General features: G+C 47.4%; 1 long non-coding RNA gene across 1 annotated transcript; it reads right to left on the reverse strand.

Annotated features, from left to right (window-relative positions):
• Positions 1–8,071: 8,071 nt before the first annotated feature.
• On the reverse strand, positions 8,072–14,257 carry LOC120402808. Its single transcript, XR_005597295.1, has 4 exons — positions 14,130–14,257; positions 13,372–13,573; positions 12,261–12,438; positions 8,072–8,280 (listed from the first exon to the last, which is right to left on the reverse strand). It is a non-coding gene; the product is annotated as an uncharacterized LOC120402808 (long non-coding RNA).
• Positions 14,258–25,285: the final 11,028 nt, after the last annotated feature.

The following is a 25,285-nucleotide window of genomic DNA, read 5'->3' on the forward strand; positions in this document are numbered from 1 at the left end:
AGCAGAAGGCTGATTCTTTTTTTCAGTGGTTCATGTTCTGTAGTTTCCACCTCTGAGTGTTGGTCTTTTAAGACTTTTGAAAGCATACTCCACACCTCGTCCCTCTCAGATTTTGGAAGGCGCTTCAGATTCTTAAACCTTGGGTCGAGTGCTGTAGCTATTTTTAGAAATCTCACATTGGTACCTTCTTTGTGTTTTGTCAAATCTGCTGTGAAAGTGTTCTTAAAATGAACATGTGCTGGGTCATCATCTGAGACTACTATAACATGAAAGATATGGCAGAATGGAGGTAAAACAGAGTCGAAGACATAGTTCTCCCCCAAGGAGTTCTATCACAAATTTAATTAACACGTTATTTTTTAATGAGCATTATCGGCATGGAAGCATGTCCTCTGGAATGGTGGCCAAAGCATGAAGGGGCATGCGAATGTTTAGCATATCTGGCATGTAAATACCTTGCAATGCCGGCTACAGAAGTGCCATAGGAACGCCTGTTCTCACTTTCAGGTGACATTGTAAATAAGAAGCAGGCAGTAGTATCTCCCGTCAATGTAAACCAACTGTTTGTCTTAGCGATTGACTGAACGAGAAGAAGGACTGAGTGGACTTGTAGGTGCTAAAGGTTTACATCATTTTGTTTTTGAGAGCAGTTATGTAACAAAAAGAAATCTACATTTGTAAGGTGCACTTTCATGATAAAGAGATTGCACTACAGTACTTGTCTGAGGTGAATTGAAAAATACTATTTCTTTTATCATTTTTACAGTGCAAATATTTGTAATAAAAATAATATAAAGTGAGCACTGTACACTTGATATTCTGTGTTGTAACAGAAATCAATATCTTTGAAAATGTAGAAAAACATTCAAAAATATTTAATACATTTCAATTGGTATTCTATTGTTTAACGATGGTGCAATTAATTTTTTTGAGTTAATTGTGTGAGTTAACTGCGATTAATTGACAGCCCTAGTTTTAAGTGTAGACCAGCCTAAGCCGATCCAGCTAGAGGCACGCTGGAGAACCAAGAGAGAATTACTGTAAGCCAGCTGCAGTCTGTAGGGCTCGTAAAGCTTCCTCTTTCTAGTACACTCATTCCCTCTGCCTATCATAGGGGAAATTACCAATATCTCTGCACAATTTGATTGGTCTTTGAATGGAAGGAAACCCTGGTCAGCAGGTTGTTTTATTTTTTGCCATACCCTTGACTGAACATATTGTCGTTTGAGGTCAGCACCACAGGCCACTTTTCCCTTCTTGGCTTCGAAAGAGCTTCTTGTCTGTATGCCTCATCATGGCTATCAGATCTGCGCCCACTGGGGGTGGGACACCTGCTTGTATCAGCTCTGCCAAGTATCAGCCAAAACCCTCAGTCAAGAAACTTGGGTCAGCAGAGCTTTCAGGCACAATGTAGCTGCACCATACACATTGCTTTCACAAGATTAGGCAACAGTTTCCTTTTGAATGAGATTCCACCCTCTTCCCCTACTCAGAATTTCCAATGATTAAAAAAAAAAAAAAAGCACCTCTCTCATGGAAGGAAACCCCCACTTCCTTACCTTTCAATATAGAGAGAGGACATAAATCGACTGACCGAGTACATTAGGCCATTACACCTCCTCCATCCTCTATTGAGGACAGCATCTAGCACAGTGACCGTCTTCTGTGGCTGGCAGCATGTCACACATTGACAGTTTTATGGGCCGATCCAACTCATCTATAAATGTGAGTCTAAGACGTTTGTGGGAGTGGGATCCAGCCCTACATGCAGAGCATACAAAACAGACCTGAAAAGATTATCATTATTTTGGGGAGGTGTGAGATCAGTTAAGTCTCAGCATAAGAAAAGCCCAAAGACAGGATCCCATTACACAGGTTCCCCATCTCTCTTTCCATTGCCCCAGTGAAAATTCATACCGTGTCTGGGGCTCAGTCAATGTGATAGGCAGGAATAAAGTGGGGGCTGTGTTTTAGTGCAATCATTCCTGCTGGCTGACTGCTTTATCAGGACTGTCCTCCCTTAATCTTTGTTCACTAGCTCCCAACTATGAGAGACTGGCCTACCCAAAGCTGTGTTCCAGGGCTATATCTAGACATCGTTAGCTCTGGGGTGTCTGTTGCCAGGGTTTTGTTCAGTCCTTATAGATGTGGGCGTCTGGGGCACTCAGAACCAGATGTCACCAGAGTTCAGAATATTTGGGTCAAGGATTTTGATTTAGACCAATCTCTAGACTGGATAGTCATTTCCCTCCCGCATCATTCAAGAGTTAGGTCAGATTTCAGTTTGCAGAGGGGAGTGCAGAGAAATGTCCAACTCTAAGCCCAGCTGTTTTCCGTTCACATAGTGCTAGTTGCCAAATCTACGGAAAAACTAGTTGCAGCACTTAAAACCCTGCAAAGTTCAGTAGCAAGAGTTGGTCTGAAAATTAATTGGGGGTAAAACCAAAATTCTTCTGGTTGTCCATTCTGAACACACTGCAGGCTGTGTCATCTTAGTGGCAGTCACCCAGTTGAGAGCGCCTGTGATTGGCCGACTTTAAGAAAGAACTTAAAGTTGAACACCATTCCAATGAAGTATCTCTGAATGATCAAAAACAAATGGTATGAATTCAAGTTGAACAGAGAGATCCATTTTCAAACTACACAGGTCCACTACTCTAAGGTAATATTGGTATCTGCTCCAAATGCCTACCAGCACTCCTGAGAAAATCATCTTCGACTTTGACACTATGAATGCAGGATGGAAGAGACCCTCCTGGAAGACCTAAAACATGATGACTGGATGGCATCAGACTTCTTTCCCTTACAGGCCTCATACCCTGTAACACATTTGATTTGGCACAGGACAGGACATCATGGAGGCCCATAACACATTCACTGACCCCTACGCTGTCCAAGCGACAACATGAAAACTAACCTAACCTAACCTAACCAGCGAATAGCTCATTTACAATCACACTGCAGCCAGCTACCCACAGTTCCGTCACAGGGCCAGTTCAGACAATGTTGCTATGCTTGTAGCCACAGGGCCACACCACCTTTTTCTCCCAGGTCATCTCTACTTTATCACAGACCTGGATGGGGTATGAAGGGCTCCACCTCAGCCCATTCATGTTTAAGAGGCAGTCTCCATACAGCGTTCCCTTATCTCTCTCCACAAACACCATTTGGAACGTATTTCCTCCTGCTCCCTGGGACTAACCCCACCTAACAGGCCTGGCAGAAGAGTTTGAGAGAAGAGTGTGGTTTTTGGGGGGTGGAAGGCAGAATTCACATAGTGTATCTAGTGCCCGGGAGGGATGAACTTTTAAGGCAGTAGCTTGCAGTGGGAGGAGGCGGGGTTTCAGATTTACCTGAACCCATTCTGACCACTCAAGCCTGCCTGCATGAGGCATCACTAGACTCTGAAGCAAACACTGGCCACGATGGTCTGTGGAGTGGACTCCTCAAACACGGCCAGACAGTCCTGGGACAGGAGACCTTTGCTCCCTAGTCATGCAAACATGCCTTCCATTGAGAAGTGCTATGGGGGACATTTGTTCTGACGTCTAGGGAAGAGGGAAGTCGTGGGGTTCATGCTAAGCGAAAAGCATCCTATGCTGCAGGTGCTCTAGGTCTGGATCATCAAATGCGCCCAGCCTTGGCCTATTTCTGCTCCAGTTAAAGTCAACAGTAAAATTTCCACTGAAGTCAATAGCAGCAGATGTAGGCCAAGAGGGGCGTTTGAATAGATACTGTTTTGGACGCAGAGATACTGGCTGTGAGTGTCTGGAGCATCCGGACCCCTGGACAGGTACAGAGTTGAAGCATGGTGCATGTATACTCCTACCAGTCTGAAAGAGAACCTGGCCTGGAGCTGATGCTTTGTATTAACATAGCAGACAGTCTGAGGTGACGGTCAGCTTGAGGCACAGTATCTCTTCCTCTTGGAAGGTTATCGAGCGTGGGAATTTTCTGTTCCTTGGAGCACACTTTGAAACAAAGTTTATACAAGTGGGGTTTGATCCAAAAGTCACTCAACAGGGATTTTTCAATGGGCTATGGACCACGTCCTTCTCATAGCCCTTACCCATGATCTGATTTCCCCCTAGAATTTTTCCATGAAGCTCAGTTTACCACAAGACCAGCAAGTTGGGCTTTGATGCAGATGTCTAAGCAATTTGTCACTGTCTATAGTGGATCAGCAGAAGTAGAGAATTTAACCTCAGCAATGTCAGGATCCATTTGCTTTTGATATCAAAAGTCCTTTATGACCCTAACAGAAGGCATTTATAATAAGGCACTTAGTAAGCCTCAGCCTGAGCTACAGCTTTGATTTAGGATACCTGCCTACCTAATACAAAGCAGAGACATGTAGGGTTGCCAACCCCCCAGGATTGGCCTGGAGTCTCCAGGAATTAAAGATTAATCTTTAATTAAAGATTATATCATCTGATGAAATCCCCAGGAATACATCCAACCAAAATTGGCAACTCTAAAGACACATGCACAAATATATGTAAAAAGACGAGATTTTCAAAACCACCTAGGGATGTAGTCCCCAAACTTTTTTGGTCATGCCCACGCAGGAGCTGCGGTTGGGAGCGGGAGGCCATGGCCAGGATTGGGGGGCAGGGGCTGGAGCTGCGGCTGGGAGCCGGGGGTTAAGGCTGGGGCTGGGGCTGGAGCCAGAGCTGGGACTAGGGGTGAGACTGAAGCTAGGTCGTGCTCCCTCCCCACCCCCTGTAAGGGCTGGCCCAGGCTGCGCCCCCTTGAATGTACCACTGTACCCTCCTAGGGGGGGCATGCCCCACAGTTTGGGGACCACTGACTTAGTAAATTCAGTCATGAAATTCCTATTTTAAGTTGTATGGTTAAATCTCTTGGTAGTTGGGCTTTGAAAATCTCAAGCAACGCATGCAGAATGCAGCAGAACAATTGTATTGGCACTCGTTTAGGAAGTGCACTCAGAGTTTTGCCACTCGTGAATAATCCAGGCATCCTACACTAAAGCTGCTAGAACTGTTGCACACGATGAAGACTGAGAAAGCTAGAAAAGCACCTTGACAAAATGGCCAGTGTTTTCCAGGTGGGAGAAGCAGGGATGTGAAACAATAACAGAATCCTGGTGCACTTCAGTTTAAACTAGGGAATATAATCCAAGTATTTTAAATTCTTGAAATTCAAGGATTGCAGTATCAGATCCAGAGCCAGCCAGCTCTCAGTGTGCATACATCTCTGTCCAGGTGATTTAGGGGACATAGACTCCTGTCCGCTATATGCTGAAATGAGACTCACTTCATAGAACCATTCAACTCACGTCATCTAAAATAGTGAACACCCTGTAGCCATCTGGTCACAACAGCCCTCAGCCCTACCAGCCTGTACTAGATGGGAGTCAAATTTCAATAGCGTAGCCGTAGCCTATGAAGCCTATCTTCCTGACTTTCAGATCACCAGCACTGTAGCGTTTAATACTTCAGGACTGTCTCTCATTTATCCATAGATTACATGGAGGACAGGTGTGAGAAGGTAAATTTAAACCCGCAATGGGAGACAGGATGAAAGTAAGGCAGGGGTGGCCAATCTGAGCCTAAGAAGGAGCCAGAATTTACCAATGTACATTGCCAAAGAGCCACAGTAATACATCAGCAGCCTCCCATGAGCTCCCCCCACCCCACTCCCAGTGCCTCCCGCCCACCGACAGCCCTGCCGATCAGCGCCTCCCCATCCCTGCCCGCACCTCCTGATCAGCTGTTTCGTGGTGTGCAGGAAGGTCTAGGGGGGAGGGGGAAGAGCAAGGGCATGGCAGGCTCAGGGGAGGAGGTGGGAAGGGGTGGAGTGGGGGCTGGGCCTGTGGCAGAGCCAGGGGGTTGAGCAGTGAGCATCCCCTGGCCCATTGGAAAGTTGGCGCCTGTAGCTCCTGCCCCAAGTCGGTGCCTATAGAAGGAGCCACATATTAACTTCTGAAGAACCGCATGTGGCTCCGGAGCCACAGGTTGGTCACCCCTGAAGTAAGGAGTCTAATGATTGGAGAATGGGATTCAAGAGATGTAGGTTCTACTCCAAAATGCCACTGATTTACTGTGCGGGACTCCAGTCACATAGCCTCCACGTGCCTCAGTTTCCTCGTCTATAGCACACAACCAATACCTCCAACTTGTGAAGGGCTTTAAGATCCTCTGATGACGACTCCGCCGTTGGCGCAGAGTGCTATAAGAAGCATGAAATATATAAATAACTGATCATTAAAATAGAAAGTTGTCCCCAAATTCCTCTCAGCCATTTCAGCACATCAGATGATGTGACCACTAACCACAAAAAAATAGCAGAGGAAGCAGACCGAAAAACTGGTAACCCCCTGTAGGAAATAGCTGCAAGTCATTTCATACAGTATGAAAGCCAGCCAGGCCCTAAGAGAATTGGGTAGCTTCATTACGGTTTCACTGTATTCTTACTCATGCGTGAAGCAGTGGAAGGGGAAAGAGGCTGAAGGGCAAACTGAGTGAATGCGGCAGCCGAGGTCCCATAGACAGGCTAGTGAATGAGAAGCAGGAGCAGGGACAGATGCTACATGCACCGTAACACACGCGCAAGAGCCGTGGGCCCCTCACTGAAAGGGGGAGATCATGGCTGATGCTCAGAGGGACAGATTCACGCCTGGGCTAGAACTATTCGGGGAGAGAGACAAGGGGCCTTATGCCTCCCCTACCCAGGATCTCTTGGGGCTGGCTCAGCCCCTGGCACAGGGCAGGGCAGGTGTAAATTACACTCCTCTTGCCCCTGTTGCCATCACAGGGGAGAAGAATCCCCAGGGCACAGGAACAGCCCAGCCAGGCAGCCCTCCTGTTCTGGCCCACCCTACTCAGCGTTGCGGGGGAGCGGGGGACGAATGCCTCAGAGGCAGCAGAGATTTCCCCCTGCACCAGGTATATTCCTTGGAGGGGCAGCTCACACTTGCTCTACAGCTTCTTTGTGCCAGCTAAGATGCTGCTATGGAGCCATATGGCAACAATCAATCAAGCCCAGAAACGCTTTATTCCACATCAGCAACATAGAAACTAGAGAAAGGACTGCTCTGGTAGATCAACTAGTCCATTCCTCAGGGCCAGGGCAGATTACTCCCTATGGTATATTCTAAAGAGCTTTGTCCTGTACAGAGACCTCAAGGAATGGCACTTACAACATTTTCCTTGGGAGACCAGTCACCAGCCTGGAGCAGGCTGATGATCTTGCCAAGGCACCAGGGAGACTCCATGCTGTACCAGACGAATTCAAAATAAATCATAAGAGGGGTTCTGAGCTTATCACATCTGGGCCTGATGCCATGTGTTTTTCGAAGTGGGAAAATAAGATCCCAACAAGCCACCTGGCAAACTGAGATACAGCCATGCCAGAGATCCAAGAGTTCAAGAAAACACCCTTAATTGTAAACACAAGCATCTGTTCAAACCCCATCTCTTAAAGGCGACTGGCAAGGGGGTTTTGTTTGTAATTGAGTTTGTGCTCCATTGTTCTTTATGAAGTAAAGGAATCACCTGTAAGGTTTAAGTAGCAGAAAGAACAGATGGGTTCCAGCTTTCTTTTTATTTTAGAAATATCAAGAATGTCAAGTCTCATCTTTTGCCAGAGGATTTCTTGGGGTGGGGGTGGAGGTCTCAGGTGATGTTTGCTGTGAACTGTTACACCTCAACTAAAAGTAAGGGGGAAATGAATCTTTAAGAAAAGACTACCTTTCCTTCAAGCGTTCATTATGTGTTGTTCTTAAACAGGTGCTAATAAAAAACACACACAAATCAGTTTCAGACAGTCCAATTAAACATTACTTCTCATTAGCTTAGCTTTCACTCTCATCTCTTGTGATGTTACAACTACACTATGTCTCCAATTGCCAGAGTCTTCCATGGCAGAATAGACCAGATTTCCACTTTATCATACAAGCAGAAACTTCCCCAACTTTCTCCGCTCCCCCACCCACTCTTTTTGACGGAAGGTATTAAAATCTTTATAAGAAAAAACAAAACAAAACAAGTGAATTCCCACCACACACCTTTACAGGTCGCCTTTAGTTTTAAAAAGGTGATCATTCATGGGCATGCAGTTATCAAATACAACTGTGTACAGGCCAGCAACTCAGAAGAAGTCTGCAGAACTAATGGCTCTGCTTTGTCCAACTCAGTTCCTCATCCTGGCGTGCTGGAGAAGAAATGGCAGTACCCAGAGACTGAAGTATTCCTTGGGGTTCTTTAGAGCTGGGACTGCACATCTGCATTATTTGAGTCTCTTCTCTGTTCCTAGAAACTAGCCCAAGAGATCAGTAGTTATTAACATTGTTAGACAAGGTCCACATTTTGTGATTCCCCCTCCACTGGAGCGGTTCTCTGCCACCTAAACCTCCTGTTGGCAGCTACTTCCCATTAAAATCTTCTAGATCAGCAGTTCTCAAACTTCATTGCCTCGTGACCTGTTTCTGACAACAAAAATTACTACACAACCCCAGGAGCAGGGACCGATGGGTGGGGCAGGGGGCAAAGCTGAAGCCCAAGGGCTTCTGCCCTGGGACGGGGGCATGTAACCTTAGCCCTGGGTGATGGGGCTTGGGCTGAGGCTTCAGACTTGCTGGGGCCCAGGGCCAACAGCAGCCTTGGCAACCCCATTAAAATGGGGTCCTGACCAACAATTTGAGAACCTCTGTTCTAGATCTTTTGCCAATGTGTGTGATGAATAGACTAACCTCAGATGCAGGCTTCCACCTGAATTAATCTGCAAGGAAAATCATGCAAGTCGTTTTAACAAGGAGAACATACAGTGAAATGTTCTCTCCTCCAGGCTCTTCATTTAGTAGCCCCTTAATATGAAGAAATCTTGGAAATATTCCCCGGTCAAAAACCCGAAGATGGGTGGGATTTTCAAGAATGCCTAAGCAACTCAAAAGCAGAAATCCATTGACACTCCATTGTGCCAAATCACTTGGCTGTCTTTGAAAATCTCACCCAGTCATTTTGCTGCATCTGCATCGACTCATATACATGGCGTCAAATACTCTCAGAGGACCGCGACATCAGTTCAGAAACTCTGAACAATGCTGTTTTTCCAATGACTGTGTGTCTGTGTGAGGGGTGGGGGTGGGGGAGTATGGTTAAATGTAAATCATAAAAGTAAATCATGAGCGTCACCCACCTGTTTCCTTTCGTCGCTGCAGTGCCATGCATTTGGTTGACTATGTTCCTACTTGACAAGAGAGCCTTTTGCATTGGCACACGGATGCCAGAAGCCCAGAGGGATAGGTTACCAGCCAGAGCCCGTTCAGAGGGAAGAGATTGATCTACAGTAGGGGCTCCAGCAAAGCATATGCTTACGTTACGCACATGAGCAATCTCATTCAAGTCAATTGGACTACTCCCATGTTTAAAGTTAAGCATGTGCTTAAGTGCTTTGCTGACTGGGGCCAGAGTCCTCAGCACCTTGCAGGATTGAACCAGGACATGAGAAATCCTGCTGTCTAGTAAAGTTCAGCAATACGTTGATCTAAACTCCCAAGTCCAAATTCTGACCTCTTAACAGGGATTATTTGCAGTCTGTCTGGGCCAAATTAAGTTGATGTCTTTAGCTACATTGTGGAAAGTACGTCTCACCCATTCGCCTCCTTCCTCAGGCATAGCTATTGTCATCTCCTCCATAGGAGGTACAACTGGTTAGTATAACATTATCCACAAACTGTTTTCAGTGTCTCCCCTTCTAAATACAGACTCCAGAAACTAGACTCTTGATAGCAGAATCCTTGAATCCCAGGAATAACTTCTTTAGTGAACTCCCCTCCTCCCCCATACAGCTGCAATAGCCTTCAAGGCCAATGCCTATCTTGTTCAGAGTGTCTGCTCATCTCTTTCATTGGTGCCACTTTTAACCCTTCCATCTTCATTGTTGAAGGACTAAATGGGCCCCTCAGGGAAGTGTCCTTTTCTAATGGAGCGACCTGAAGCTCGGTTCCAAAGGCCACCAGCTGCTCTGGAGACAAGCACAGTAAGCCAGGCTGACCTAGGTTCTTATAACCACCCACATCACAGTTGTAACTGAGCACCTCAGATTATCTGTGAAGGGATTAAGTTGGTCAGGAATTAAGGGATTACTTGTTGTCATAAACAGATAGTTAAGGGTGAAAGTCTCTTTTACCTGTAAAGGGTTAACAAGCTCAGTAACCTGAGGAACACCTGACCAGAGGACCAATCAAGGGACAAGATAATTTCAAATCTCTGTGGAGGGTAGGCTTTGTCTGTGTCCTTTGTTTGATTTGCCGTTCTCTTTTTGGATCTAAGAGAGGCCAGACATATTCTTCAAGTTCTCCAAAGTTTCCTGAAGTATTTTCTTCTATTCAGTATAGTGAGTATTAGAAAGGCAAATTAGTCTTATAATTTAATTTCTGCATTTGCAATTGTGTGTTTGCTGGAGAAATATCTTTATTTCTGTTGCTGTTACTTTGATTATTCTGAGGAGGAGGGAGGAGAAGTCTCTCCAGTTTTTATAAGTTAGACCCTGTAATTTTTTCCATCCTGGTATTACAAAGATAATGTACTTACTTTCTTTCTTTTAATAAAATCTTTTCTTTTTAAAACTTGATTGATTTCTTCCCTTGTTTGGATTTTCAGGGGAAGGGGAGGGGGAAAAGTGAATCCCTCTTTGTTTGATTCAAGGAGTTTGAATCAAGGTATCTCTCCCCAGGACTAAGGGAAGGGAGGGGGAAGAAGGTGGGGGAAATGGATTATTTCCCTTTGTGTTTAGATTCAAGGAGTTTGGATCTGTGTTCCCAGGGAAGGTTTGGGAGGAATAGAAAGTGTACCAAAACACTATATTTTTGGTTGGTGGCAGCGTACCAGATCTAAACTAGGATTTTAGTTTAGAGGAGTCCATGCAGGTCCCCATCTGGTGGACGCTAAAGTTCAAAGTGGGGAATAAACCTATGACACTTGTCTTCATCGTAACACTGGTGTACTGAGGGAGGGGCAGTCCTTTACTGGACTCCCAGTATTGTCACCTATTTCCAGGTACCAAGCACTTGCCCCAGCTTGCTTGGGCATCGGCAAGATTTCTTTTGCTTGGAACCCTGTATAATGAGGTGTGACCACACCACTGCCCAGATCAACCCACAGAGTTTATTTACAGCAGTGGAGAGGTGAAGTCAGAGCAAGGCTCAGTGTATACAGAAGAATTAAGCACCTAAAGCATTGTCTGCGCAGAGGCTTCCTGTGGAATTAGGAGAAACACATTCCTGCCATAGGTACAACAGAGTAGGTGGCTAACATGAATCCTCCCAGAGCAAGAGGCAACAATCCAGCACTGAGAAATAAGAATTAATGGACTAGAATTTAACAGGTGGTACAGTAACTCCTCACTTAACATCGTAGTTATGTTCCTGAAAAATGCGACTTTAAGCGAAACAATGTTAAGCAAATCCAATTTCCCCTTAAGAATTAATGTAAATGAGGGGGTTAGGTTCCAGGGAAATGTTTTTCACACACACACACACACACACACACACACACACACACAGTATAAGTTTTAAATAAATAATTTAATACTGGTACACAGTGATGATGATTGTGAAGCTTGGCTGAGGTGGAGGAGTCAGAGGGTGGGATATTTCCCTTACTGCTAAATGATGAACTAGCAGTTGGCTGAGCCCTCAAGGGTTAACTCTCTCTCTACACAAGGCAGCAGGAATGGAGGGAGGGGGTATGTTAGAGAGAGAGATATGCTCATTTCCACTTTAAGTACACTGCCTTGTTAATTACATCAGCTTGCTGAGACCAGCTGCTGCAAGCTCCCTCCATCCTGAGCCCTGCTGTGTCCCCCCTGCTCTATGTAAGATGGGGTAAGTGGGGTGCAGGAGCAGGGGGAGGGGGACACCCTGCCATTAGTCCTTCCCTCCCTGCCACAGCAAGCAGGAGTCTCGGGGAGCAGATCCAAGGCAGAGAGCAGGAGCAGCACATGGCAGTGGAGGGAGGGACAGCTGCAATTGCTAGTCTGCTGGGCAGCTACTATACCAGGAACTTAGGAGAGCAGGGAGCTGATATGGGGGCTGCTGGTCCACCCTGGTTCCAAGCCCCCACCAGCTAGCTGCAACGGGTTGCTTTTCCTGCAAGCAGTGGACAAAGCAGGCGGCTGCCAAACGACGTTAGAAGGGACCATCGCACAACTTTAAATGAGCACATTCTCTAACTGATCAGCAATGTAACAACGAAACAACGTTAACCGGGACGACTTTAAGTGAGGAGTTACTGTACCTGATTCTCTGCTGGTGTAGACCATTTCAGCTCCATTAACCTCACTGGATCTGCACCAATCTATATCAGCAGGGTATTTAGCCATGTTGGTTTAGACTGAATGCATCATCAGATCTCCCCAGCAACGCAACTCTTACTACAAATGTGATCAAGAAAGTCACTTCTAAGGCAGCTTGGCCTAGAAAGTGAAAGCCACAGAAACATATCCGTAAATCACCGGTTAGAGTTCTTTGTACCATCAGGGCTACAAATAAGGGATAATCCATCTACTCCTTGAGGTACTGAGGCACATCAGAATAAGAGACTAAGGATGAATAAGAGCTGATGAAATCCAGGAGGATCCCATTTATATCTACTCCATGATCTACCACATAATCCTAAACCATGGACTCAGTGGGCAGCAAAACCCCATCTACAACCTTCAGAATAAGGTGTTGCCATTTTAAGTGTTTGGCCCCAGATTTTCTGCCGCCCCAAGCGGCAAAAAAAAAAAAAAGCCGATTGGCCCCACTTCGGCGGCAGCTCAATCATGCCGCTCCATTCTTCAGCGGCAGTTCGGCGGCGGGTCCTTCACTCCTTCTCTTCCTCTTCGGCGGCACTTCGGCAGCAGCTTAAAGAGGAAGAGAGGGACTGAGGGACCCACCACCAAATTACCGCCGAAGACCCGGACGGGCCACCCCAATAGTGGACGGAGTGCCACACCTTTGTATTGGCCGCCCCAAGCACCTCCTTCCTTAGCTGGCGCCTGGAGCCGGCCCTGCTCTCCAGTCCCCTTCTTTATTCACCAGAGCAAGGCAAAGAAAATGGAACTCTTTGCACAAGATGCCGTTCTCAGCTGCCTAGCAATTCATTGCAGCACTCGACCATGCCACACTGAAGTGGGTTTTAGCCCACGAAAGCTTATGCCCAAATACATTTGTTAGTCTCTAAGGTGCCACAAGGACTCCTCTTTCTTTTGGCTGATACAGACTAACACTCTGAAAATTGAGGAGGATGTGTATGTGTGTCTGAATGGAACCCTCAACTCCACGCCTGTAAATACACGGAGCTCCTGGGGACATCAACCATTTAGAAAGATATTGCTGTTTGTCAGGCTGCAGATGGCTCTTACCATTCTCAATTTGGTTGTTCTTTTATTTACTCATCATCACCTTCAGCTCCTCCTTCAACCAGGTTACTCACACAATTGCACACTGATCAGGTGGGCAGGTCCTGTATGCTCACACCCTGCTGCACCCCCACAGGCATGGCAGTGGATAAGCCATTATACATCACATGTAGTCAAAGCCTCTCTCATCCTCTGATTTGCAGTGCTAGTGTTGGGTGGAAAAGGGATGGGAGGGGTTTCAAGTCATCTTTCTCCTGACGGAGATGTAAGCAAGAGTCTCTAATTAGCTCCTCTTTCGCAAGCTCTTTATTATATTTCCCTGAAGGTTGGGTCAAAGCTACAGCATCTGGTACTTAGAGTACTTGCAGGAGCTACATAGTTTTCCCATTATCATGCAAGGGTATGTAATTATGTGGCACATGGTAGCTGTCAAATTAACCAAGAGCTATTGCCAGGGAAGGAGAAAGCTCTTACCTAACGTCTGAGCTCTGGAACATTCTAAGGTTACACAGTTTGCTTGCAGGAATCTGATGCAGACAATGACCCCATGGCCACCAGGTTTGGAGGAGGTTTCATCCTCACTGCCCAATGAACAGTCACAGGAGCTACCAATTAACAAAACCAGGGGGTCGTGCTTTCTGGGACAGGCAACACAACCCTGCTCTCTTATCCCCTCCCTCCCTCATGTTTGAAAGGAAATACCGGTGCTAGGAACATGCATGGCATGGTAACTGGTACCCATCACGCCTCACAACACTTACCACTCTAGGAGACTCTCCTGGTGAAGTTCTCAACCAGGGACAGATGCTGGCAGCCATTTTGAGTGGCCTGGAGAGTCCTACTATGGAGCTGGGGCCTGTTTTAAAGGGAGAGGGTGAGATGAGTGAACTCCCCCCCACTAGCAAGGATTGGGGGTCTGGGAGCTTGGTACTCCTCCCTGATAATTACATATATGGGGTGACGTCAGGCTGACTGAAAGGTTGACCTTTGGCCACTTGACTGAGACTATTGGCAAATGGGCCAATTAGCACCAGCTGCGAAGACTGGTCCACTAGGAGTTAGAAAGAGACAACTAGGCTCATTTCACACTGGTCCAATGAACAACTGTCCAATGGAAACTGCTGGCCTGCCCGGGACTAGACTTGAGCTTGTGGCAATGAAAGACTGAGTCCCATTACCAGCCCGCCGAGTCCTGCACATCCTCCCATCTTTAAGTTATTGTGATAAGTGTATTTGAATACTGAGCATTTTTTACACGGCTTGTCAACAGCCAATAGGCTTGACAGCGTTCGCTGCCCTGTGCTTCGTTGGCACTGACAAATTATGCTTTCAAGAAAATAAAAGCACCCCAAACACTTGGGTTAGCTGCACCCCTCACACACACAGCAGAAGAGAAGCACTGTATTATAGCAGTGTCACGCTGTCCTTTAGTACACGTGTAACATATTAATTGCACTAGGACTGCCTTCTCTCTAACTAGTGAACTACACTGGGCCCATCACTGTTGTACTTGAATACATTTTAACTGGACTCGCATTAGGCTGCGAGGGAGATCCATGGACTAGTGTTCTGAGCACAGGACTGGGAGCTAGGAATGTCTATGCCCTCTGCTGACACTCACTTCCTCTGGGGCACTGGCCAAATCATTTCAACTTTCCTTCTCAGTTTCTCCATCTGTAAAATAGGAATAATACCACCAACCTGGCTCACAAAGGTGCTGTATGGAGTGATTTGTGTTTTCAAGGGTTTTAAGGATTGTAAATGTGAAGAATTACCATTTTAGCTTGCACCAAAATAACACCTGGGTAGTCCTGACTATCAGGATACACGGGAGACCTTTACTGTGTCCATATTCCTTGCTACAGCTTTGTTGTGGCTCATGCCCTTGGAAAGTGCAACTGCCCCATTCATCCACTTATCCCATGTCACACAAAACCCTCTTCCTGTAAACCACTTCCGAGCAGCATTGGTAGCTGCATGTGGTGCAGCGCTGAATGGGTTAATGTCATGTGTGCATCTGCTTGCATAAGTGCAGGCCAGCACCCAGGGATATTTGTGTCACAGCGAAGCCAGGGATCACTTCCCTCTCATTATGTCTGGGCAAACATTGTTCCCCTTTCATCAGGTTGTCTCTTGCCTCCAAGTTTATAGTTTCTATTTCTTTGTATTGGGTCAGAGGAAACTAGTGCCAATTTCCCCAGCTCCACCTCCTGCAATGGGGAGCGGGAGATCTTAGAGCTATCAGAGATTCCTTGTATTCGTCTAATATAAATGCTATTGAACAACAGGAAGGGGAACCCCTCCCAACTTCTCATGGGCTGTTCTCTTCTTCAGCCTAACTGCCATGCTTTCCAGTGGCATAGAGGAGACTCAGTATTTCCTCTCCCCTACTTGGAGACTTCAGCATCTCATCCTCTCTTAGGCCAAGAGAGGTCATATGCGTGGGCGGCAGGTGTAAGAGGCCAGGGCAGGCTAAGCCTCCCTAAATAGCCAGCCTGCCACTGAAAGGGTGCCTGGGCTGTGGCCCAACCCACAGCCCACCCCAAGGCCCCGCTCCCGCTTGTTCTTTTCCCCCAGAGGCCCTACCCTTTCCCGTCCCCACTCTGCCAGCATGGGGGCCTCAGGGGTGGGGATGAAGAGGCACGTGCAAGTGGTGAAGGGCAGGCCAGCTGGCCAGTCAGCAGGCAGGCAGGTGGGGCAGGGGCCTCCGGGGAAGAGGTGCAAGAGGCAGGTGGAGGGGGGAGACCTCCGGGGAAGGGGTAGGCGGGGCCACAGCCTCCCCAGATGGAGGAGTCCCGCGCCACCCATGGTGATATGGTTAGAGCAAGGGGCAGGGAGACAGCTGCTGGGTTCCATTCCCAACTCCACCACTGACTTGCGATGTGACCACGGGCAAGTCATTTAGGGATCAGTTTCCCCGGCCCCTGCACAGGATGGGCAGGAGAGTGCAAGGAGACTTCTCCCCCGGAACCCACCATGCAGGGCCATGGCCCTGTCCCCCTTTGCACCAGTCCATGGTGTGGGGCAGGCTGCATTCTTAAGGGCTGGTGCAGTGCATGTGTCCCCCCTGCATGCCAGGGAGCTCAGGAATGGATTGTACCTCCCTGAGCTCTCCCTGGGGAGGGGTGGGTCAGCACCACCTCCAGCACAGGGCAGTGGATAAATGCCACCATCTGGCCCTTTCCTTTGCTATAAAATGGGGGTGGTAGTAGTGACCTGCCCTACGGGGTGCTGTGAGGCTCACTTGCTGTTTGTTTGGTGCTCTGAGATCCCCAGATGCTACGTGGTGCACAGGAGTGGTTATTGCTGCTCTCACTTTCCCACAGTGCTAACACTTGCCATGACCCTTCCTGCCACATTACGTGAGCACACCCCCACCCCCGCACACATACAGCGAGGTTGGTGCTGCCAACAGACCTTCTGTGGAATGATTAGATCAAGAACTCAAAACCCCAGTGTGGAGGCGTTGGGAGCAAAGTCCAAGCAGCAAACATCCATGGAATGCCGAGGTGTTACAGGAAGTAGCAACTGTACAGAACCTGTGCTCTGTCTTTGTGCCCCAGCCTGCACCTTATCTCTGGATCACACCTGCCGTTCCTACAGTGGTGTGATTTTAATGGAGCAGGGGCTCAAATACCTTATTTCGGAATGAGGGGAGGCACCAGGGTGACTAAACTCAGCATTTTTTCCTGTAGGACAAAATAATTCTACTGAGGCCCATAGGCAATGCTCACCAGCATGCTGAGCACCTCAAATTTTGACCACCCTAGGAGGTCTGGAATCCATGAATTTTGGCATCATATGACAACACCGATAGTTCTGAGCCATGAAGCTGCAGCGTCATTACACCCCAAAACAACGTCAGGGTACAAACATCCAGGATCAAGTAATCTGGGGATTTGTCAAGCCGTGTACGACTGCTGTGGGACAATCAGTTCCAGCAGCAATCCACAAGGGAAGCGAATATTGTGTGTATGGTCAGAGCAGAAGCTGGGGAGCCTGCTTTACCCCTGGAGCCAGATTCAGTGCACAGTAATGGGTCCTCGGCTGCAGAAAGTCAATGAGGAGTAAGGATGCAGAGATGCAGGGATGCACCGTTACCCTGCTGAGGAGTCCAAAATCAGCCACAAGTCTATAAAGAGGCTAACCCCAGAGCAGCCAAGGCCAGGCCAGATGGAGGGAAGATGTACTGTGCCAATATCTCACCTGGGCTCCCATCGGGTGAATCCCACCTGCCCCCCCTCCACTGAAGCAGCTGAAGGGAGTCAAACTTGCTCCCCCAGGGTGAATCTGAATCTGGCCTCCAAGTTCTAGTCCCAGCTCTGCCACTGACTTGCCATGTAAGCTTGGGCAAGTGATAGTGCTCTGTGCCTCAGTTTCCCCACCTGTAAATCAGGGGTAATGACCCTCACCTCCCTTCCAGCCACCTTAGTTAGTTAATTGTCAGTGTAATGCAGCTGTCAGAGTGCTCTGCCATCCAGGGGTGAAAATAGCTATACAGAAATGGGAAGGCAGACAGAGGGGTCCCCCCCAGCATCCCATTATAAAGACATTTCATCTCCTGTGGCAGGATCAGGGGACACATATAAAATACTTGAGTCATGACAGTGTGGAGGGAGGGGGGAGGAGGAATGCACCAATAGCCTGCAAAAGAGTTAATGTTAAGGAAGAATTCTCCTTTTGGGTCACCACAAAGGGAAGCAGCAGTGCAGCTGCAGCCCTGGGAAAGATTCTTGGTACGAGAGCAGGAGTTCTGGGGACAAAGTGTTGAGAAGAGAGAATAGAAACCAGAGGGCCTGCGCTTCTCAGTTATCCTGGGGCCCTTTTAAGCCACTCTGGCAGCATAAAGGGAGTTTAACGTATGTGGAAGCCAGCCCTTGAGAATACCCCCTGCACAACTGGCTTCCCCAGCCCATGTAGAACTGGTGAATAGGTTCTGCATCAGCCCTGCTGCCAGCAGTGGTTTCCCCAGGTATTGAAATTAGGGGGGGTGTTCGAATTTACGGGGGGGGGGGGGGGTTCAGGACCAATGAGATATATAAAAGAGATATGAATAAAGTAAATGTTTTGTTAGGATAATGCAAATTTAACATAAGGATAATGCAAGTTACACCAAAACACACAACAGGTCTAGATTTCTAAAATATATATATATATATTTTTAAAATGTATTTAATTTAAATTGCCTTTTGAAAAGTAAGCCATCATGGGATAAGAGGGAAGTCCTCTCATGGATCAGTAACTGGTTAAAAGATGAGAAACAAAGGGTAGGAATAAATGATCAGTTTTCAGACTGGAGAGAGATAAATAGTGGTATCCCTGAGGGGTCGCTATTGGGACCATTACTGTTCAACATACTCATAAACGATCTGGAAAAATGGGTAAACAGTGAGGTGGCAAAATCGGCAGATGATACAAAACTATTCAAGATAGTTAAGTCCCAGGCAGACTGCGAAGAGCTACAAAGGGATCTCACAAAACTGGATGACTGGGCAACAAAATGGCAGATGAAATTCAATGTTGATAAATGCAAAGTAATGCACATTGGAAAACAATCAACTATACATACAAAATGAAGGAGTCTGTTAACACTCAAGAAAGATCTTGCAGTCATTGTGGATAGTTCTCTGAAAACATCCACTCAATGTGCAGCGGCAGTCAATGATTCCCAACATTCTGTTTGCTTTTTTAAAAAGAACGAGGAGTACTTGGAGACTAACAAATTTATTTGAGCAAAAGCTTTTGTGGACTCCAGCCCACTTCATCGGATGTAGCCCATGAAAGCTTATGCTCAAATAAATTTGTTAGTCTCTAAGGTGCTACAAGTACTCCTGTTCTTTTTGCAGATACAGACTAACACGGCTGCTACTCTGAAACCTTTGCTTTTTTAGGAAAGGGATAGATAATAAGACAGAAAATATCATATTGCCTCTATATAAATCCATGGTACGTGTACACCTTGAATACTGTGTGCAGATCTGGTCACCCCATCCCTAAAAAGCTATATTGGAAATGGAAAAGAGACAGAGATGGGCAGCTAAAATGATTAGGGGTATGAAACAAGAGGAGAAATTAAAATGACTGGGAATTTTCAGCTTAGAAAAGAGACGACTAAGGGGGGATATGATAGAGGTCTATAAAATCTTGACTAGTGTGAAGAAAGTGAATAAGGAAATGTTATTTAATCCTTCACATAGCACAAGAACTAGCAGTCACCCAATGAAATTAATAGGCAGTAGGTTTTAAAAAAACAAAAGGAAGTACTTCTTCACACAACATAAAGTCAACCCGTGGAACTCTTTGCCAGGGGATGCTGTGAAGACCAAAATTATAACAGGATTAAAAAAAGAACTAGATAAATTCCTGGAGAGTAGGTCCATCAGTGGCTATTAGCCAGGATGGGGAGGGATGCAACACCATGCTCTGAGTGTCCCTAGCCTGTTGCCAGAAGCTGGGAATGGGCAATAGGGGATGGATCACTTGATGATTACCTGTTCTGTTCATTCCCTCTGAAGCACTTGGCCTTGACCACTGTTGTAAGACAGGATACTGGGCTATATGGACCATTGGTCTGACCCAGTATGACCGTTCTTATGTAAAAATTAATTATAATAATAAAAATGTTTAGTACAGAAACTCCCCAACATAATGACCTCTCAAGATAGCAACAATGTGAGATAACAACCTTGGCAAATAATGCATTTTAAAAATCTTGGCCTACTGGGAAACATATTTATATAAGTTTCCATTCCCAGTCACAAATCTAGCATTCTGGAGCAAAGTCACTAAAATATAGTCCAACAAACAAATGTTTATTTAACATGCCCCTCACTTTTCCCTCCACCGCACTCCACTCACCAGTGTTGTCCTTGGTCAGTGGAGACTCAGGGTTCAGAGGTGCTTTCACATGAGTACACCTCCCAGGTAGGGGGCAAGGAGGCACCTTGCTCATTCCTCCAGATGCTCACTGTTCGCTCTGGCTACGGCTGTTCGTTGTGCCACCGGTCACTCCACCACTCTGTTGCCAATGGCCCTGCACAGTCACCTTCTGCTGCCACCTGCCACTGTGACCTCTGCAAGTTGGTTTCTTGAGGTTTCACCCAGCTCTCAGTGATTTCAGCTGAGCTCTCAGTGGGGAAACCTCGCTGCTAGTGCAGTCTGGGCTGTCTCTTACACAAAAACTGTACCCACAGGAACACTGTCCCCACACCAGGACTAAGCACTTAGACCTGATTATCAGTGACTTAAGCCGCAGTGGTCACTTAACAGAACAAAAGACTATCTATGTAGCCTAACAGTGGAGAGGGGCAGGTCTTCACCCTCTCTCTTGGTGCCCTCAATCAGCACAGGCTAAGTACAGTTCTACTGCTCTTTACTCATACAATAAGAACAACAACATTTCATTCCCACCCCCACCTCCATCCCGCATTAAAGTGACTTGTAACCCAACCCCAGCCAAAATCTATCACTTGGGCAACACAGCTCTGTTTGCTGGATACCTAGATAGATTAGGTGTGAATGTAAATACAATTTGGTCCTGAAGCCTTCCCCCCAGCCAGGGCCGGCTCCAGACCCCAGCGCACCAAGCAGACGCGTGGGGCAGCATTGTCCCGGCAGGGCGGCATTTGGCTCTGGCGGACCTTCTGCAGTCATGCCTGCGGGAGCTCCACCGGAGCCGCGGGACGAGCAGACCTGCCGCAGGCATGACTGCGGAGGGTCCCCTCTTCCCGCGGCTCCGCTTGAGCTCCCGCAGGCATGACTGCGGTGGGTGCGCTGGTCCCGCGGCTCGGACGGAGCTCCCGCAGGCGTGCCTGCGGATGCTCCACCGGAGCCGCGGAACCAGCGCACCCGCCGCAGACACTTCTGCCCCGGCCGTGGGATCGGGGAAGGGCGGCGAGCGCGCCGCCCTGCTTGGGGCGACGTAAATTTTAGAGCCGCCCCTGCCCCCAGCCCCAGCTCATCATTAGCTGTCAGGGAGAGCTCATTTAGACTTTGCTTACAAATCATTATTTGAAATTATTAGGTTGGCCAACATCACCGAAATGAATGCACTGACATTGTCATAAAAAACAACAGCTGTATAAGGAAGCTAGTCTATGTTCATACTTTTCAAATCTATTATACTTTCAGATACACGTATTTTATCATACACTGTATATGCTTTTAAAGTGTGTATTAATGTTTCAATTTCAATTCAAATTTCCAAACAGTCACTAACTTGGCATGTTTCAGAGTAGCAGCCATATTAGCAGGGCCGGTGCAAGAATGTTTCGCGCCCTAGGCGAAACTTCCACCTTGTGCCCTCCCCTGTCCCCGAGTCCTGCGGTGGCTCCCTGCCCCCCCCCTCGTGGCAGCTCCCCCCCTCCACCCTGAGGCGCCCCCCCTTCGGCAGCTCCCCCCCCCCCGGGAGCCGTGCAGCAGCTCCTCCGCCTGAGGCACCCCCGCCATGGAAGCTTCCACCCCTCGGCCCAGGGAGCCATGTGGCAGCTGCCCACCCCAGCTCACCCCTGCTCTGCCTCCTCCCCGAGCACGCCGTTGCTCCTTCACTTCTCCCGCCTTCCAGGCTTGCGGTGCCTAAGCTGATTGGTGCCGCAAGCCTGGGAGGTGGGAGAAGTGAAGCATCCACGGCGTGCTTGGGGAGAAGGCAGAACAGGAGTGAGCTCGGGCGGGGAGATCCCCTGCATGCCGCTCCCCCCTTACTTGCTGCAGGTGGCCCTCCCCATGCTCCTCTGCCCCAGCTCCCTCCGCCAAATGCCGGTGGCGACCATGGCGGCCGGATCTTCAGCCGCCCCAGTCACTGCTGAAGAAAATGCCGCCCCCTCAAATCCTAGTGCCCTAGGCGACCACCTCGGTCACCTAATAGGTTGCACCGGCCCTGCGTGTTAGTCTGTATCTGCAAAAACAATAGGAGAACTTGTGTCACGTTAGAGACTAACAAATGTATTTGAGCATAAGCTTTTGTGGGCCCACTTCATCGGATGCATAGACTGGAACTTATAGTGAGGAGATATATATACATACAGAGAACATGAAAAGGTGGGAGTTGCCCAACCAACTCTAAGAGGCTAATTAATTAAGATGCGCTATTGTCAGCAGGAGAAAAAAACTTTTGTAGTGATAATCAAGATAGTCCATTTAAGACAGTTTGACAAGAAGGTGTGAGGATACTTAACATGGGGAAATAGATTCAATGTGTGTAATGGCTCAGCCATTCCCAGTCTCTATTTAAGCCTAAATTGATTATATCTAGTCTGCATATTAATTCAAGTTCAGCAGTTTCTAGCTGGAGTCTGTTTTTGAAACTTTTCTGTTGCAAAATTGCCACCTTTAAGTCAGTTACTGAATGGCCAGAGAGGTTGAAGTGTTCTCCTACTGGTTTTTGAATGTTATGATTCCTGATGTCAGATTTGTGTCCATTTTGCGTAGAGACTGTCCTGTTTGGCTGATGTACATGGCAGAGGAGCATTGCTGGCACATGATGGCATATATCACATTGGTAGATGTGCAGGTGAACGAGCCCCTGATGGCGTGGCTGATGTGATTAGGTCCTATGATGGTGTCACTTGAATAGATATGTGGACAGAGTTGGCATCGGGCTTTGTTGCAAGGATAGGTTCCTGGGTTAGTGTTTTTGTTGTGTGGTCTGTGGTTGCTGGTGAGTATTTGCTTCAGATTGGGGGACTGTCTGTAAGTGAGGACTGGCCAGTCTCCCAAGATCTGGGAGAGTGAGGGATCATCTTTCAGGATAGGTTGTAGATCTTTGATGATGCACTGGAGAGGTTTTACTTGGGGGCTGAAAGTGACGGCTAGTGGTGTTCTGTTATTTTCTATGTTGGGCCTGTCTTGTCGTAGGTGACTTCTGGGTACTCTTCTGGTTCTGTCAATCTGTTTTTTCACTTCAGCAGCTGGGTATTGTAGTTGTAAGAATGCTTGATCGAGATCTTGTAGGTGTTTGTCTCTGTCTGAGGGATTGGAGCAAATGCGGTTGTATCTTAGACTTGGCTGTAGACAATGGATTGTGTGGTGTGTCCTGGATGGAAGCTGGAGGCATGTAGGTAAGTATAGCAGTCAGTAGGTTTCCGGTATAGGGTGGTGTTTATGTGATCATCGCTTATTAGCACAGTCGTGTCAAGGAAATGGACCGCTTATGTGGATTGGTCTAGGCTGTGGTTGATGGTGGGATGGAAATTGTTGAAATCATGGTGGAATTCCTCAAGGGCTTCTTTTCCATGGGTCCAGATGATGAAGATGTCATCGATGTAGTGCAAGTAGAGTAGGGGCGTTAGGGGATAAGAGCTAAGGATGCGTTGTTCTAAGTCAGCCATAAAAATGTTGGCATACTGTGGGGCCATGTGGGTACCCATAGCAGTGCCGCTGACTTGAAGGTATATATTGTCCCCAAATGTGAAATAGTTGTGGGTGAGGACAAAGTCACAAAGTTCAGCCACCAGGTTTGGCATGTAACTAGTTCACAAAACTGGGGGAGGGGGTTGGGGAAATTCAGGGGGGGTGTAGGGAAATCACTGGCTGCCAGCCCCCAGTGTGGAGTGTGAATCAGGCAGGTATAGCCAGAGTGTACTGCCCTAGGGCTGGTCTCTGCTTCCTAGAGCCCCAGGACAGCAGAGCTTATGTTTAGAGCAGCTTCATAAGAGTAACTTACTTGATCTTATTATTAAGAATCCTGGGAAACTACATTTGATTCAAAAAAAGGAAAATCTCATGGGAATTTTCAGCTACCAAGAAAAACCCTGAATCCCCTGCCTGGATTGAAAGAGTTTGCAGCCTCAAAGAGAGAATGGTGGTTGGATGGGGTTAAAAGCTGCATAGCAATGGGAAACTCCCCTACCCAAGGAAAATCCAAAACCGTTGCTAGAGCGCGGACAGGCTCTGAGATCAACTGCAGAAGCTTACTGCAGCTCCAGCATTCTTTGTAATAAAGGAGCAGGACAGCTGGTTAAACTAGCCCCACAGCCCTCTGAATTGTGCAGGCTGGCAATGAAAGTAAAACCCGTAAACTTTTTTAAGTATTAACATTCTTTCCTGTTCCTGGGTCCCGTGATGGGGAAGAGGGTGGGGTGGGAGCAACTGGGATCGGAAGTGGGAGGGCGTGATGATGGGACAATGGGTTTGCCATGAACCAGATGGTCACGGGGGGTGGGGGGGGAGGATGTTCTGCAGAGATGCCTATGGGAGAATGTGGAAGAGAGGGCAGCATGTGAATGTGATGACATAGCTCCACTGACTGCAATGGGGCTGTGATATCTGACAGCAGCTGAGGATCGGCCCCAGGGAGCAAAGGGCCTTCTAGTAGGAGGCTACAGCAGCATTAGTGTAAGGTCAATTCAGTTTACATCCCAAGTAGACAGACCTGTTTTATGAGTGACAAGCTGAGAGATTCTCTGGACAGGGCTCATCAAGGACTTCACTAGTATCACAGAACTGCCTTCTGCAATGGATGCTCTTTAAAGTAAATGATGCATTCATATACTAACACTCTCATACCCTGCGGAAATATAATATAAAGCAAACTGGCCACCTTTATTCACCTTTGCCCAGGGCATCTAATTTTTTTTTCTGACTGGCAGGTAAAACCATCTTTTTCCTTCCATTACAATGGAAGGAAATGTTGCGAATGTTGTTGTTATTTGTATTGTCCGAGAAGAACCTAGAGGCCTCAGCCAGAATCAGGGCTCCATTGTGCATAAACACAGCAAACAGTGAGCTCCTGGCCTGAATAGCTAATGGTTTAAATAGACAAGACAGACAAAAAGTGGGAGAAAGGAAGCATCCCCATCAGGGAAACTGAGACACAGCGATCATGTGATTTACCCAAACTCACACAGGAAATCTGTAGCACTGCCGGAACTGAACCCAAATCTCAGGGCCTTTACACCAAGTCCAGCCTTTCAATTTTGTG

Source organism: Mauremys reevesii, linkage group 4 (assembly GCF_016161935.1).
Source record: "Mauremys reevesii isolate NIE-2019 linkage group 4, ASM1616193v1, whole genome shotgun sequence".
NCBI lineage: Eukaryota > Metazoa > Chordata > Testudines > Geoemydidae > Mauremys > Mauremys reevesii.